This window comes from Ursus americanus, chromosome 10, assembly GCF_024610735.1.
Source record: "Ursus americanus isolate L20-20 chromosome 10, mUrsAme1.1.p, whole genome shotgun sequence".
Taxonomy (NCBI): Eukaryota; Metazoa; Chordata; class Mammalia; order Carnivora; family Ursidae; genus Ursus; species Ursus americanus.
This window is the reverse complement of record NC_142136.1, coordinates 10,966,129-10,981,947: the sequence shown is the minus strand read 5'-3', so window position 1 is coordinate 10,981,947 and position 15,819 is coordinate 10,966,129. Positions and strand designations below refer to the sequence as shown.

Genomic DNA, 15,819 nt, shown 5'->3' with positions numbered 1-15,819 from the left:
CCTTTTTAGTTGGTTAGAAATTGACTACTCTGTGATCTGGTTGTGGTGTTTGAAACAGCCGTGTATCTGTACAAATATATTTAGTGTGCATTCACTGTCATGTTGGTAAGCGCATACTTAGTTATGGCCATTAGAAAGAGACTCTGGGCGAATCAAAAAGCACATGGTACAGTTATCTGTACTAATGGATGGGGAGTGTAGAGTAACAGGGAAATTAAAATAGAGATGATATAGAAGTAATCCTAGAATGTGTTGTGTTGTTTGGACGTGCGGGGCCTAATAATCACTTTCGGTAACATTTGATGTACATTCTCTTCAGTGCACATCAGTTGAGAATGTGAACAGGAATTCAGAAATGCTGTGGAGGAATTATTTTCAGAATTAAAAATCTTTGGAGTAATTGAAAATTGCATTGGTAAAATATATGTAAAATATAGTAGTGTATGTAAACATGAATGTTAGATTTAGAAAATGTCTGGTTTTCCCAGAAGATTTGAATTATGCTCTTGAAGAGGCCAGGGGTTCACTCTCCCAGCCCCAAATACAGTGGGGCAGGACCTGGCAGCCTGGTAGATGTGGGATTGAAGGATCAGAGGATTAAACACACCTCATTCTATGGATGCTTGATAAATTCACCTGCTGATTGTTAATGTTTAAATTTGTGGATTAGGTAGTATTCTCTGTGATGAAAAAATTGCAGAAAGAGGGTAAGCATGTAAGAAGGTACCAGAATTATGTCTTAGCATGTTGAGACTAACGTAGGGAAAAGGAATTCTTGGAAATAAAAGTCAAATGGGATCTGTGAAAGAAGTGAGGTTTTTAGGCAGATACAGGGATTAATGCTAATTTGAATCTGTTTTCATGAAGCTGACCACAAGGTGGGGATGTATTTTGTGTGATCTCTGGATGAACTATGACATCATTCCAAGTTGTTGCAATAGGAGACTTACATTATTTTAAATAACTTTTAAAATTTTTATTTAGAAATTTACAGATGAGTAGATACATCTTACAGATGTATCTTGACTATTAGTAGTATGAATAATGATAATTTTTTTGTTTCCCAGTAGTGTAAGATTCTTATTTTAAACTCATAAGGTTATACCTTTCTAGTCTAAGGTAATTTCTATGCTGTCTTCTTGTTTGTATGTATGTATGTATGTATAAATAAATAAATGCAGGCATACATGCATGCCCCAGAATTCAATTTACATGTGGTTAATTTGAAAATTCTTTGTAGATTGGACAACCATACGGGAAAAGGACTGAATCTTTTGAGGCTTTATTATAGGTAACCTAAAGAAGACAGAAGACTGTTTTAAATTAGTTGTATCTCATGAGGTGTGTTGGCCTTTATTTCTTCGTAGGTCTTAACTAGGGTCTAGCCTCCTCTTATAATAGCTGGGAATTGCTGGTGACTGATGACTCTTACATCATCAGAGCACTGTTTTCTGATTCGAATGGTGGGTGGACCTTAGTGTTCTATGGAAATGCCTTGGAGTGTCATCCCAGCTCAGGGATTTCATCCTTGACGGCAGTTTATATGTTCTGCTCACTTGTCGCATTCTCTCTGTTCAACTTCTTGCGTGGATATTGAAGCCAAGAATTTAAAAAGACTTTTGCCTATTTGTAATTAAATAATAGCATTATTAAACCAGGTTGAAGTCTTTGGTCAAGTAGAGTAACTGCAGTGTCAAAATTGAGCTTCTAAAACAGAAAAACATCCTAAACCACAGAGCTTTATAGCATGAATAGTAGTACTCCAAAAACACTTTCTGTTTTGGAACTGAAACATTAAAGGTGATAATAACATGAGTAAACTGTTTAAAATTGGTCAGAAGTATTTCACAGCACAGGGCAGTAGAGATTACACAGGTACATGTGAGGTTTTAAGTGCAGAGGAGTTTATCACAAGACATTATATGATTGGTTTGGCTCTGATCTACTGAAGACATTTCCAGATCCAGGTAAGAATCTTCCCCTGGAGTCTCCCTCTGGTTGTCCTACTAATAAGCCACTAATAGGCAGAATGAATCTTACTGTCCTTGTAACCAAACCTGTGTTTTGGTTCCGTATTTCAGTGGAGTTTTCTGGTCTGAAAAGCCTTATAGTTTTCTTTGACTACTCCCCTCCCTTACACTTCCTCATTTATTCAGTCTCCCTAAATCCATTGTCAGGTTTTCTGTTTGTATCACTGCAGCTTCTCTTATCCTCTTTCCCCCACTAGACCCCACTGCTGCTCCAGTATCTCCTCACTTCCTCCTTTTCACCTGGGCCACTGATCCCTTCACCTCAGTCTTTCCTCCTTGGAGCCATCTCAGGGCCGCTGCCACGCTGATCTTCTGAAGCACTTCAGAACTCTCTGGTGGCTCACCGTTGGCAGGAAGGCTGCATTCGTTCCTCAAGTGGGCCATTCACAAGACTGTATCATGGTAGTCATTTCAAAGAAACTTTGTCTGTGTGAGACCTTTTCCTCCTGGAGGACAGTGTCTTGCTCCTTTTTGGAAGAAAGCTCACCTTTGTTTTAGTCCTGTGTTGGAAGGGCAAGCAACTATCCTAACAAGCAGGGTTTTTGCCTGAGGGGAAGGAGCCTATGGAAAGGAAGAGATGAAAGGTGTGGGGGAAAGGTAGGTTTAGCCTCTTCAGGAAGAGTCTGAGTTACTTGGGGTTAAGGGGCTAGGAGCAGTAGGGCTGTCTCTGGAACAAGGCTCCTGGAACGTGTTAAACCTGTGCACCCAGGAAGACAGGTGGGGAGTGCTCACCAGCGAACAGTTGTGTAACGGACTTCTGAAGTCTTTCACACTTACATAGCAGCTTCCTATGGGTCCCCTCTGTCCTTTGTGCTTTATATATATATATATATATCAATTCATTGAACCCTCACAGGTTCAGAAATAGGCACAGAGTGGTTAAGTAACTTGTCAAAGGCCGACTAGGTAGTTCATGGTAGAATTGGAGTTCAGGCAGGCTCCACAGTCCCTGCACTTAACTGTTACACTCTGTTGCTTCTAATTACTGCCTTTCTTTCAAGAAAATAATTAAAAACCCTGCCTGACAATTGTTTTGTATGATTCAAGTGGCACGGGAGGTGAAGGGTGTATAGGTGGTATCCGTTGTAACTTCAGAACTTCAAAAGGCTATGTCGCTGGTGGTCACATACGTTTGAAGGGAGTCACACTGCTGGTAAACCATTTTAAGAATATCATTTTGCTGGGATTTATGTTTATGCTTACTGGATGTTGACGTAAAATGAAGCTTAGCCTATTATATCTGATTCCCGTTTTCTCCCTCATCAGTTACCAGCTTGACTTGAATGAAGGGAGAAGATTGCATGCTCCAGTCTCATTTATCAGAAGTTAGGAAGGCTCTGGTTGGACACTCTGAGAAAGACAGAAATATCAGGTGGTCTGAGCATATTAAAATTATAGCCTATCTAATATAACTGAAGGGAGAAATTTTCTGAAGCAAAGGGCAGGGAATTATTGAAATATTGCAACTTAATTAAGTTAGCTCACAAAGTTTGTACCCATGTTTACGTTTTTCCAAGTACCATTATTAGTTTCCCAGAATATCCTAGACTCAATCACAGTACTCATACTGGATTGTGATTTTAATTGCTTGCTATATCACATCTTCCTAGCTGGTATGTCAGCTATGAGGGCAGTGATACATCTCTGTCTTGTCTGTCATTTTATCCCTAGATTTAGAACAGTGCCTGACCCATTGGGTAGTTGGCAAGTGTTTGTAGAATGAATGCATGACTAGCTGTTGAGTTGGATACCAGAGAAGTCTGTAATTGAGATCTGGTTGTTGTTGGACTTAAGAGAAAGAGGAGACCCTTCTGGAGGAGCACTGGTTGCATGTAACCTCCTCATCATTCTCTGATGACCATTCAACCCTTTACAGTCCAGTGAGAGGTGTTTTCCTTGTACTTAAGTTTGCTTTCCCATGCTACTTTTCCAAAATCCTAGTTTTGTTTTTCCCTCAAATGCTTCCCTTTTTGTGAAGCCTTCTTTGATTCCCACATTGGACTCTGTTCGTAGTAGTGCCTTTATTATTATTATTATTATTATTATTATTATTATTATTATTATTATTATTTCTGTGTGTGCATTTACTGCTCTCTACCATGTATTATTTCTGTTGTTTGGTATGTATTGTTCTACCAGACTATCAACTCCTTGTGGGCAGAAACCAGGTCTGTCTAACCAGCATGCTTTTGAGAGTAGAAAGGAGCACTGATCAGGTGGATGCTGGGGTAATAGTCATGCCTAGGACGGTGCTGGGCACAGGACGTATGAGTGGTGTTCAGTAGTCAGTGCGTGGTCTCTGACTTGTTGAAGAAGCGCTCACCACCTGAACCTGTTCACTAGTGTGGGAGACGACATGAGAAAGTAGCAAGGCCTTAGTCTTGTTTCTGTCAGTTCACCTGTTTGTGACAGTGGGCAATTGATTTCATCCCTTGAATCCTAATTTTACTGACATGTTCAGTAGAGAGGATTATTTATGTCCTGCTGGGTTCTTGGCCTTTTTTTTTTTTTTTTTTTTAAGGCTACTACTGTGGAATTCTAGAATAAAGTGAAGACTTTCTAACTTTGTAAACAAACTAGAAGCTGAGGACTGGTCTGTAAAGTGGATAAAGTACTTACTTTTTAGGATAAAGTAAGCCATAATACAATGCCCTGTGGACAGTGTTAAATAAGTAAATTTAAAAAAATTATTAGTGTTATTGAATTCCTTTTTCTTTTACTCTCTTTAAACTTAAAGTTTCCCACCTAGAGATAAATTAACCTCTATTTGGGTCATTCCACTACATCTTATTATCACTTTCACTTCATTGCATCCTTGTTAATGACCAAACTGAAGGGTGAAAGTAGCAGGCTGGTGGGTTAGACTGTGCTGAGGAGTGTGAGGAATTACTCAGTTGTTCCCGTCAATTAATTGGAAATCATGATCTCTGCTTTTTTAGCATTCCATTCAGTATTTGAAATAAGCTTTATAATGTCGGCTGTCCTAGAGCATGGCAATTAAATGTGCCAACAAAAAAGAATATCCCAACTGTAGGTAGAGCATGCTTTATTCAAACCATATGACTCCTATTTCCATCCAGGGGTGGTATCGAAAACTTGATGTGTTCCAGAAAGCAGTAAATTAAGCAAGGAGTATGGGAGGACTTCTACTTGCAGTAAACTCTAAAAGAAATACATACATATTTTCAAAGGAAATAGAAAAAGTACATAATTCAGATCATGTCCCAGACCAATTTAAAAATTTTTAATTTAATTTAATATCTAATATTTGGACTAAAAAGCTCTCCAGCCTTTTGCCAGTTTACCACCTAACTATTCCTCCTGACTACTGGCAGTAAATATTAATCGACTGTGAGGAATGAACAGGAAGCTGAGTCATGAGGCATCTACATTAACATCCCCTCATGCTAATTGAAGTATTATTAAATCTTAATTTTTTTTTTTTTACTTACACTGTAAAATTGCTTATCTAATTTCATAGTTACTATATAGTATGTTCTAAAATTGAACTGGAAAAGTATTTGTTTCCAATCCGATTAATTTTAGTATTCATGAAACTTTAATTGGATTGGGGAGAAATGAAAGCAACTCATTTTTAATATCTAGACCGTAGGGATGTAAAATATTTTATGTGAAGTGCAAAAGAAGGAAATGACAACTTCATAACTAATTTCTATGGCCAGTTTACATAAGGAGAAGCTTAGCAATAAATACAAATTTAAATGTGAAGCTTCTTACTTTGTCCTTTAAAGTATGCATTCTAAAAGAAAAACATTAAAATTTGTATCTGCATTTTTAAAGAAAGCAGTATTACTATTATAATATAAATTGACTTCTTGAAAATGCCAGGTAGCTGAGTGATAAATTTAACAATTTCATCTGAGAAAATTTAGTGTCATTAAATGGATCATCAGTATTTTGTCAACGTATTCTTTTTTCAATGTTCTAAATATTAAAACTAGAATTTCTTTAAAGAATGGAGACTAAGATTCATCCCACCATCTGACTTTTTTAGTTAACCTAAATTTTCTCAATGTGATTGCCAAGGAAATTATTGAATTCATTTTCCCTGGGTGTCTTCTCTATTGCTTTTCTTTGATTCTTGCCATTGCAACCAGTCTGAAATTTTACATGATAAAGGAAATCTGTGAAACTAATCCTAGAAACCTCTTTCTGTTTTCTCACAGAACACCTCCAGGCATAGAAAAGACAGAATACTTCATTTGCATTCTTAAACATTAGGAACTTAGAATGAGTCTTTCAGCTGGAAATGTTATTGCATCTACATTTCCCCCGAAGGAAAAAAAAAAAAAAGGTTAACAGCCCTCTCAGGTTTATGTGAACTCATCTCTTTTTAGTATCCTGGTCTGCACTAAGAGTGTGATCAGTGAAGCTTAAGTGCCCAGCGTCTTTCTTCTTTACAATCATTTAGACTCTGGAAATAGAGATCAGTGCTGATTACACGGAAATAAAAAGAAGAAATCAGATATGCACAAAAGAGATGGCAAACACTGATAAACTCTAAATCTTCTGAAATGGAAAGAACATTTCCAAAGTTAATATAGAATATAGTAACGAGAATTTAAAAAAAAATAGCATATCTTTCCTATGAGCTTGAAAAGTTTACTCCCAAAATACAAAGATATTCAGAGATTTATAGTTTATTTCAGTGGCTTTTATTAAATTAAAAAGTACCCAAAACATTTTGTTTACTCCAAGTACCTTCATCAGAAACTCAAAACATTTAATAAAAGAAATGTAACAATTTTCTGACTTAGTAATAGCTGAAAAGTGGAAATGGACATCTTTCCACTGTCAAATATTAGAAGTAGAAAGTATTCTGTTGCTGTAATGCTCACTTCCTGTGAATGAAAAACAGGGTTTTATATGTAACTATATTCCTCAACTAGAAAACCTGACTTCTGCCAATTGTTACAGTGGGGACAGTTACCGCTACTCCATTTCCCTAAATAAATATTGTACGTGGCTATCATCTGGAAGTAATAATATTGCTTGAGTGCATTGTGCCAAGTGGACACTTAATACAAAATATACACTAGACCGAATGAAATCCAGATACTGGTAATACTACTGAAAGAGAAAGACACAGATTCTTTTGGCTAAACTAAGTCACAGCATACACAGTGCACCATAAGGTAAATACGGTTTGTAAGTACATCATTAGATTTCATTTGATCTTGCAATTAACATCCCAAACAAATTAATAAACTGTGTTGGTTTATAAGTTTATATTTAGAATTTTAAAATGAAACCTTTGTCTCCCCTCTGCCACCCACCCCCATGACAGTCAAATGCCTTAATGTTCTTATCCCAATGAGTCACACAAATTGGGTTCTAAATTCCAGTGAGCTGACTGGCACTTCAAAGAAAAGGATTCCTGTAAATGTAGGGGGTTGGAGGCCGATGGCACCCTCCTCTAGGGCTGTTCTGCACCTCTCTTGATTGATACCTCACAGTCCACTTGGAGGAAAAAGAATTAGGATTCGGATTCCAGTCTTCTCCAATCCCACGCTGTCCTGCTCAGGGCCTGCAGTAGAACATTGAATGGCAGTGGTGGGAGTGCTCTTCCGCACCTTGTCCCTGTCTGCTCCTGTTCCAGCTGCTAGTTTCACTCTAGAAGCTGGTGTGGCCATTCTGAAATAATTTTTGAAATTTTCATTGTAAAATAAAGGAGAGAAGCTACGCAAAACAAATGTGTGGCTTACTTAAGGTAAATAATCTTGTAGTCACTGCATAGGTCTAGATATTAGATGTTTGCCCTGAATCTTGTCCATGTGGCCTGTCTCAGTCCTGTTGCCCAATCTCTCCCTGTTCATACCCATTACTTGACTTTTATAGTAATCCTTTTCTTGCGTTTTAAAATAGTTTTATTGTCCAGATGTGCATCGCTAGACACTATGGTTTGTCTGGTCCGTTTATTTTCAACTTTGATGCCTTTAAACTTCTCTTTGAGAATCTTTAATTCTTTTCAGAACTTTCTTTTCCTTACAACTTTTTGTTGAAGAACCTTGGGTTATTGACTTGTAGGATTTCTGGCCATCTTGACTTAGTTGATTACATGCTCATGGTACAGGTCAGGGTTTTCCTCCAATATTGGCATTTTCTGCAAATTGGATTCCTACACCTGGATTCAGAGATGGGATCAGATTCAGGTTTGGATGCCGTTGGCCAGGACTGTAGGAGGCACATAGTGTCTTGTTGTCATTTGTAATCTCAGCAGCCTTTGATGCTTATTGTCTATATCTAGTATTTCACTGGGTTGTAGAATGGTGATATTTTAACTCTGACATCTTTTTCATTAATTAATTGCAATATAGTTAGGAGTACCTAGGTGGCTCAGTTGTTTAAGCATTGGCTCAGGTCATGACCTCTGGGTTGTGAGATTGAGCCCTGCCCAGGCCCAGCATGGAACCAGCTTAAGATTCTGTCTCACCCTCTCTTTCTGTCCTCCCCCTCCCCCTGCCGGCCCCCACTCATACTCTCTAACTCAAATAAGTAAAAAGGAATATATTTATAAAGAGACCCTTTGCCCCATTTATTGTTTGGTACCTAGTGGTAGAAAGCAAGATAAGTACATAATTCTTTACCTTTATTTACTAGTTTTTGGGGTAATGAATGTTTCCTTATCCTTCAAAGTTGACCCAGTTCTTTAAAAAAGTGTCATTATGAAGTCATCATAGATTGGAACCTATTTTGTATGATTAAATCAGTTGGAATTATTAGTGAAGCCTAAGTTGTTTCTCTTAGGCCATTGGGCCCAAGTTGGCTCATGGGCTTTTTGACTTGACCTCATAATCTTTTACAGCTTCCTTGTTCTCTGGTCTGACAAGACATTCTAGGCTCACATTTTACATTTCCTGCTCCAGGCCTTTAATCAGCTGTCATTGGTTTTTTAAAAAATGGTGTTAGAGACCATAGTCAGGGTGTCAGGCATGGTCATTGCTACTGATGGTCCTTGCTTCTAGGCCTTTTAGTTTATAGGGCTAGGAAGATATGTGTATTAATAGGTTTTTAAAAACATATGTTTATTACATATGATATATGTACTATGTTCTGTTAGAATATATAACATGCTAATATATTTAATATATGTATTTAGATGTAATGCTATCCCCAAGCACAAATAGGGTGTATATAATATATATAATATAGATATTGCATAATACACGTAGTATATTACAGATACACAATGTTTTTCTTATATATATAACTTGTAATAAAAATATAATTAAATATAGTCTGTACTTTATGTGAGTTTAAAAATACGTCCTGTGTTTGTAGTGATACTTTCAATTAAAATTCAAGATAACCTCTTCTTTGTTACCCCTGTATCTTCGTTTTCATATTTAGAATTGTGACTCTCCGGGACAGGGGAGATGATAAAATTAGAATACTTCATAATTCTTGTCTAGTCAGTAGTACACACACACACACCCACCCACCCACCCCAACACACATAGCAATCTGAGGATGACAATATCAATACCAATGTTGTTATTGAAAACGTTAAAGAAGTTTTATACGTCATCTTGCTGTTCTTCCCCCACTTTATTTATTTATTTATTTTTTTAAAAAAGATTTTATTTATTTATTCGACAGAAACAGAGACAGCCAGCGAGAGAGGGAACACAAGCAGGGGGAGTGGGAGAGGAAGAAGCAGGCTCATAGCGGAGGAGCCTGATGTGGGGCTCGATCCCAGAACGCCGGGATCACGCCCTGAGCCAAAGGCAGACGCTTAGCCGCTGTGCCACCCAGGCGCCCTTCCCCCACTTTAAAAATAGTTGTGCTATATCTGTATTGTAAGAAAATACAGCTAGTATGGGGCGCCTGGGTGGCTCAGTTGGTTAAGCATAGGACATAGCCAAAATAGGACATTTTGACTCTGGTCATGATCTCAGGGTCGTGAGATTGAGCCATGTGTTGGGCTCTGCACTGGGCATGGAGCCTGCTTAAGATTCTCTGTCTCCCTCTCCTTTTGCCCATCTCCTCTCTCTAAAAAAGAGAAAATTAAGAAAAAAAAATATAGCTGGTATAAAGTATACTCTCTCCTTAGCTTTCATTTGGTTTTAGTCCTGCAAGTAACCACAGGCCCTTTATGTTGACCTCTTTTTAGTCATTTTGTTTTTCTGAAGCTCATTCTCTAGAAAGCAGTGGGCAAACGTTTTTGTAAAGGGCCAGATAGCAGATATTTTTTGCTTCACAAGAGTCTGTTGCAATTACTCAGTCTTACTGTGGTAGTGAGAAAGCAGCCATACAACATGTAAACTAATAAGCATGGCTGCTTTCTAGTAAAACTCTTTCAGTTTCATGTGATTTTCACATGTCAGGATACAGTATTCCTTTTTTTTTTAATGCATTTTTAGATTTTATTTATTTTTGAGAGAGAGAGCAAGAATGAGCAGGGGCAGAGGGAGAGGAGAGGGAGGATCCCAAGCAGATTCTGTGCTGGGCGTGGAGCCTGATGCGGGGCTCAGTCTCACACCCCTGAGATCATGACCTGAGCTGAAACCAAGAGTTGGACACTTAACCAGTTGAGCCACCCAGGTGCTCCAGGGTATAGTGTTAAGTTTTTTCCCCCAAAACTTTGTTCCCCCCCAAAATCCATATATATATATATATATATATATGCAATCTACACCCAATGTGGGGCTCAAACTCCCAACCCTGTGATCAAGAATTGCGTGCTCCACCAACTAAGCCAGCCAGGTTCTCCTGCCAAAATCTGTTTAGATTGTGGACTGTACAGAAGCAGGTAGCCGGCCAGATTAGGCTCACAGCCTGTAGTTTGCAAGCTACAGGTTTATTCAGTTCCTCAGAAAGAGGTCCTGAGTTTTCTTGTTCATTGTTACATTTTCTTGGCACTTTTTTCTTGGACATCAGTTTTGTTGAGTTTAAAATCCTTGGCTCATACTTATTTCTTGACTATGTTACTCCATTTTCTTTTGGCATGGATTACTCCTGTCCGAGTCTGGTGATAATTTAAACTTCTCATTTGTATAAGTCACTTTTTTTTTTTTTTTTGTATTTTTTCTTTGTCTTTTAAGCAGTATTGCTAGAATGTATCATGTATCATGGTCATTCTGGATGGAATTTCTCAGTTTTGGTGTAATATGTCTTTTTGCTATCTATTTCCAGTTTTGAAACTGTTTTCTTGAAATACAGTTTTTGGTATTCTTTGCTTAGTTTTCTTGAAAGACTCCTCTTATCCATATGTTGGATGTTCTCTCTCTTCAGTTTTGTCATTTTCTCTTGTATCCTTTAAAAATAATTTCATTTCTTTGGTATTTAAATTCAGAAAAGTTTCTTCCTTTCACTTTCTATTTTCTGTAAGGCATTATTTGTTTTCTTTATTCACTCTTGAGTTCCTTCTGGATTAGTCCACATTTCTAGAATGATATTTCTTTCTTTCTTTTTTTTTTTTTTTTAAAGATTGTATTTATTTATTTCACAGAGAGAGAGACAGCCAGCGAGAGAGGGAACACAAGCAGGGGGAGTGGGAGAGGAAGAAGCAGGCTCATAGCGGAGGAGCCTGATGTGGGGCTCGATCCCATAACGCCGGGATCACGCCCTGAGCCGAAGGCAGACGCTTAACCGCTGTGCCACCCAGGCGCCCCTAGAATGATATTTCTTTATAATTTCTGATTTTATTTTGAGGCCTGTCACCTCATTTCTGAACGTTTCTAATTCTGATTTATGTTATTGCGTGTTTTTTATAACTTTAGAAAATGTTTTTCAGCTTGTTTTGAAACAGTAGGTAACAGTTTTGATATGTTACATGTTGACATGTTTTTCTCCTGTGGTTTTTTTTTTTTCCCTTCATGGATGCCATTCTAGTATTTATTTTTTTTCCATGTAAAAACATTGTATGGGATTTTATCTTGATCATTTTATTTTGCTTAGTTTTCTCTGTGAAGTTAGTTTTCCTCTATATTGCTTTTTAAAGAGCTGTATACTTTTTTGAAATGAGTGATACATGTCTAAGAAGTTTAAGTACTTGAATAGAGATAGCAGGAAAAGGTTTTTTCTGAAGTCTTGAAAAATGAATTAACCTTGTAATCTCCCTATTACTCTTTTTGATGTTCATACTGTTGTCACCATATTCAGGGGGTAGCCTTTCTATCTACTACTGTATGCTTTTGACATAGTCTTATTAATTTTTGAAAGCTTTCTCACTGGCTCACTTTTTTAACTCGTGTGTTCCCCATACCAACCCTGAACTGACCTTTTCTACCAGAAACTCTTTTTCCTTTTAGCAAGGAATACATTAAAATTTAGAATCTGAGTCCTTTGGGCAGTTCAGCAATTTTTTCATGGCTATGTCTCTTGTCTGACCATGGCTTTACAGTTATCCAAATAGTATCTTGGTGAGCCTAATGTGTATACATTTAAAAGAAATCTGAATTCATGGTGTAGCAGTTTATTAACTTATATTTCTTTTTTTTTTTTTTTAAAGATTTTATTTATTCGACAGAGATAGAGACAGCCAGCGAGAGAGGGAACATAAGCAGGGGGAGTGGGAGAGGAAGAAGCAGGCTCACAGCAGAAGAGCCTGGTGTGGGGCTTGATCCCATAACGCCAGGATCACGCCCTGAGCCGAAGGCAGACGCTTAACCGCTGTGCCACCCAGGCGCCCCTTAACTTATATTTCTGAGAACAAATTATGTATCATACATTTTTTATAAATGATGATTATTTCTGTCCTTCATTTACAACATAAAGCCTGTTGAAAGTTAAATCTCATTATTCCCCTAACGTGCTGTTCAAAATGAACACTTTTGGGGTGCCTGGGTGGCGCAGTCGTTAAGCATCTGCTTTTGGCTCAGGGCGTGATCCCAGTGTTCTGGGATCGAGGCCCACATCAGGCTCCTCTGCTAGGAGCCTGCTTCTTCCTCTCCCATTCCCCCTGCGTGTGTTCCCTTTCTCGCTGGCTGTCTCTGTCAAATAAATAAATAAAATCTTAAAAACAACAACAACAACAAAAAACCCAGAATGAACGCTTTTTTTCATTCCTCTGTCAAAATTTGACCAGAACCATAAAATCACAGAATTTAGAAAATGAAAGGAATCCTAGAGTAGTGATTTTGGCTTTTTGTAATTTCTTTCCTATGTCTTACTATTAAAGTGTTTTCCAATGCTGTTTAAAAAAATATATGTATATATACATTTTTAAAGATTTATTTAGAGTGAGAGCACACATGAGCGGGGGTGGAGGGAAGGGTGGAGGGAGAAGGAGAGAGAGAATCTCAAGCAGACTCCCTGCTGAGTGTAGAGCCTGATGTGGGGCACGACCTCATGAACCTGAGGTCACCACTGGAACTAGAATCAAGAGTTAGATGCTCAACTGACTGAGCTACGCAGGCCCCCAAATGCCCATGACCGTAAGACATTAACTGCCTTCAGGTATTATATTTATCATTCATGGTAAGTTTACAGGGACCTTAAAAAGCATATATTTAGAAGTACATTTTATTGCTATGGAATGTCAAAAAGACTTACTGGTGATTAAGGGAGATGGAGAATTGGATGGATGACAAAAGATCCAGGGTGAACAAAAGATTAGCAAAAGGGTACTAGTGATAAATTCTGGCCTTAACTTCTGAATCACACAGATGACTGGTCAAAATCTCGGAACTTTTAAAGCATGCTCCATCACTTTGCAGTTGCCATACTGTCTTACCCTGATCTCATCCTTGCTCTTTTGGTCAGAGAATTATGGGAGTTAGGAACTAGGACACTGCGTTCTCATTTTGCTTTAATGACATTTAAGGGCTAACCCAGGGAGTACTACCAAAACATCTAAAGAAAGAGGAAATTAGTTCATTAAAACATCTGTCTGAGTAGTTACCCAGCTTACAACGGGCTGTTTTTCTTTTCTGTTGGATGGGACAAAAGAATAGTCATTAAATACTTGATATGAGCTTTTTGCTTGGTAATTTTGCATTTTGGGGTGAGTAATTTGTCTCAAATCAGAATGCATTAGAAAAATCTAGTTAACTATTCAGAGGTTCCTAGTTAACTATTCAGAGGTTCCTAGTTGTTGGCCTTCTGTTAATCAGAAGTTTTACTGTAAAATCATAATGTATTTTGGATGTTCTCATTTATGTTATTTCTTCAACAGTTTGCATGGGTGTTCTGATTACTTGATTACGTCTGTCTAACATAGTGGTATTTAAAACTGCATTTATAATAAAAATTGCTCCATCTTGGCAAGTAAAATGAGAATATGGAAAGACAATTGATAGTGGAAACATGACTGTTTCCTCTCGACTTGTCTTGGCATTTAGTGGGTTGCAGGTTTGGGATGAAGAGAAATGAATGTGATAACTGCTGTGGTCCAAAATGACTAGTTTATCGAGCTGGAGAGATGTGGGGTATGTGGAGCTGTAAGCCTACGACCACTTTGCCGCCTTACAGAGCAGCTTCCCTTCTCAGGTGTTTACGTTTTGGGAGTTTCACAAAAGATTTTTTTTTTTTTTAATTAAGAAAATAAGGTTCTACTTTTAAAACTAAATACAAACATTTGATGGGGAAATATTTTATGAGCCTCTGTTTTGGCTGAAGAGATTTCTTACTTTGCATTCTGCCATTTGTAACTGGTAATTGTAGGTATTTGGGTTCCTATATTGTATTTTGAGGTTCTGTGGACCCAACTGCCTTACTTTTCTAGTGTTCTCTTTTTATCAGGACTTTTGGTTAAGCGATAAGAACTAACAGCTGTGGCACTCAACTTGGCGTTTTACTATTTTATTTAACACTTCAATCAGACTTGCAAGGTGGTTATAATTCCCATCGTCACACAAAGAAAAGGAGACTTTATTAGTCTCGGAGTCTAAAAATTCCCTTTTCTTCTGTGTTGGTTTTGGGCACAAGGGAAAGTATACATCCTGAGTTTAAAGGCATTGGCTTTTGTGTACATTTTATCTGAGTGATTTCATCTACAACTTTTAATTTTCTCCTGTAATGCCTTTGAAAATCCGTATCTCAGCCTGGACTCATCTTAGAACCTCTAGACCTCTCTGTCAGCTTCCTGTATGCTATCCCATAGACATCTCAGTTTAGCATGTGGCAAGTTTGTCGTCATCTCATCCCCTAATTATTTATCTCCTGTATATCACTTTTGTTGATTCCCTGTTCTCCTTCCCCGTTCTGCTCTTGTGGTTCTAATCCTCTTAGTTCATAATGGCCAAGACACCAATCCAAGCAACACACTGCAGTAACTACTCTGGATAATATAGGGAGCTTCATTCTTCAGCAAAGAGTCCTTTCAGGCACCAGTGCCAATAGATAGACTATGAGACATAAATTAGACAATTTATTTTTTATACCTTTAGTCATGGGAGAATGAACAATTCGGGGCCTGACTCTGATGGTGCCCAGCATACATTCTGGCTTTCCTTTTTTCATATTTAACCTCCATTCTTTACCCAGTAATCTCATCCTTTACTTCAGCAATCCTCACCTTTACTTCTCTAGACCGTGCCCTGTGGTGGCACTAACTACGTCATATTTGGTTCTCTCTAGGATTAGTTCATTGGCAAAATTCATTAGCATTTTGTTCATTACAATACCGTAAACACAGAGGGGTAGATCCGTTGCTGGGGAACTAAATGTGATTTATACAGAAGAGTTTTTGTGGAAACTATAACTCTACCTGGTAAATTCCCACTGTATTTTTGACTCGTTTTGTGTAGTCACAAGGATGTAAACATTCTGTACTTTCTTTTGTCTATTTCCCTGAGGTATTAGTGATCACATACCCTTGAATTAG

At 37.9% G+C, this 15,819-nt stretch overlaps 1 protein-coding gene across 5 annotated transcripts in view; it reads left to right on the top strand.

Annotated features, from left to right (window-relative positions):
* The window catches only part of PCCA (propionyl-CoA carboxylase subunit alpha), a 392,273-nt gene that overhangs the window by 90,412 nt on the left and 286,042 nt on the right, over positions 1 to 15,819 (top strand). The window lies entirely within an intron of this gene.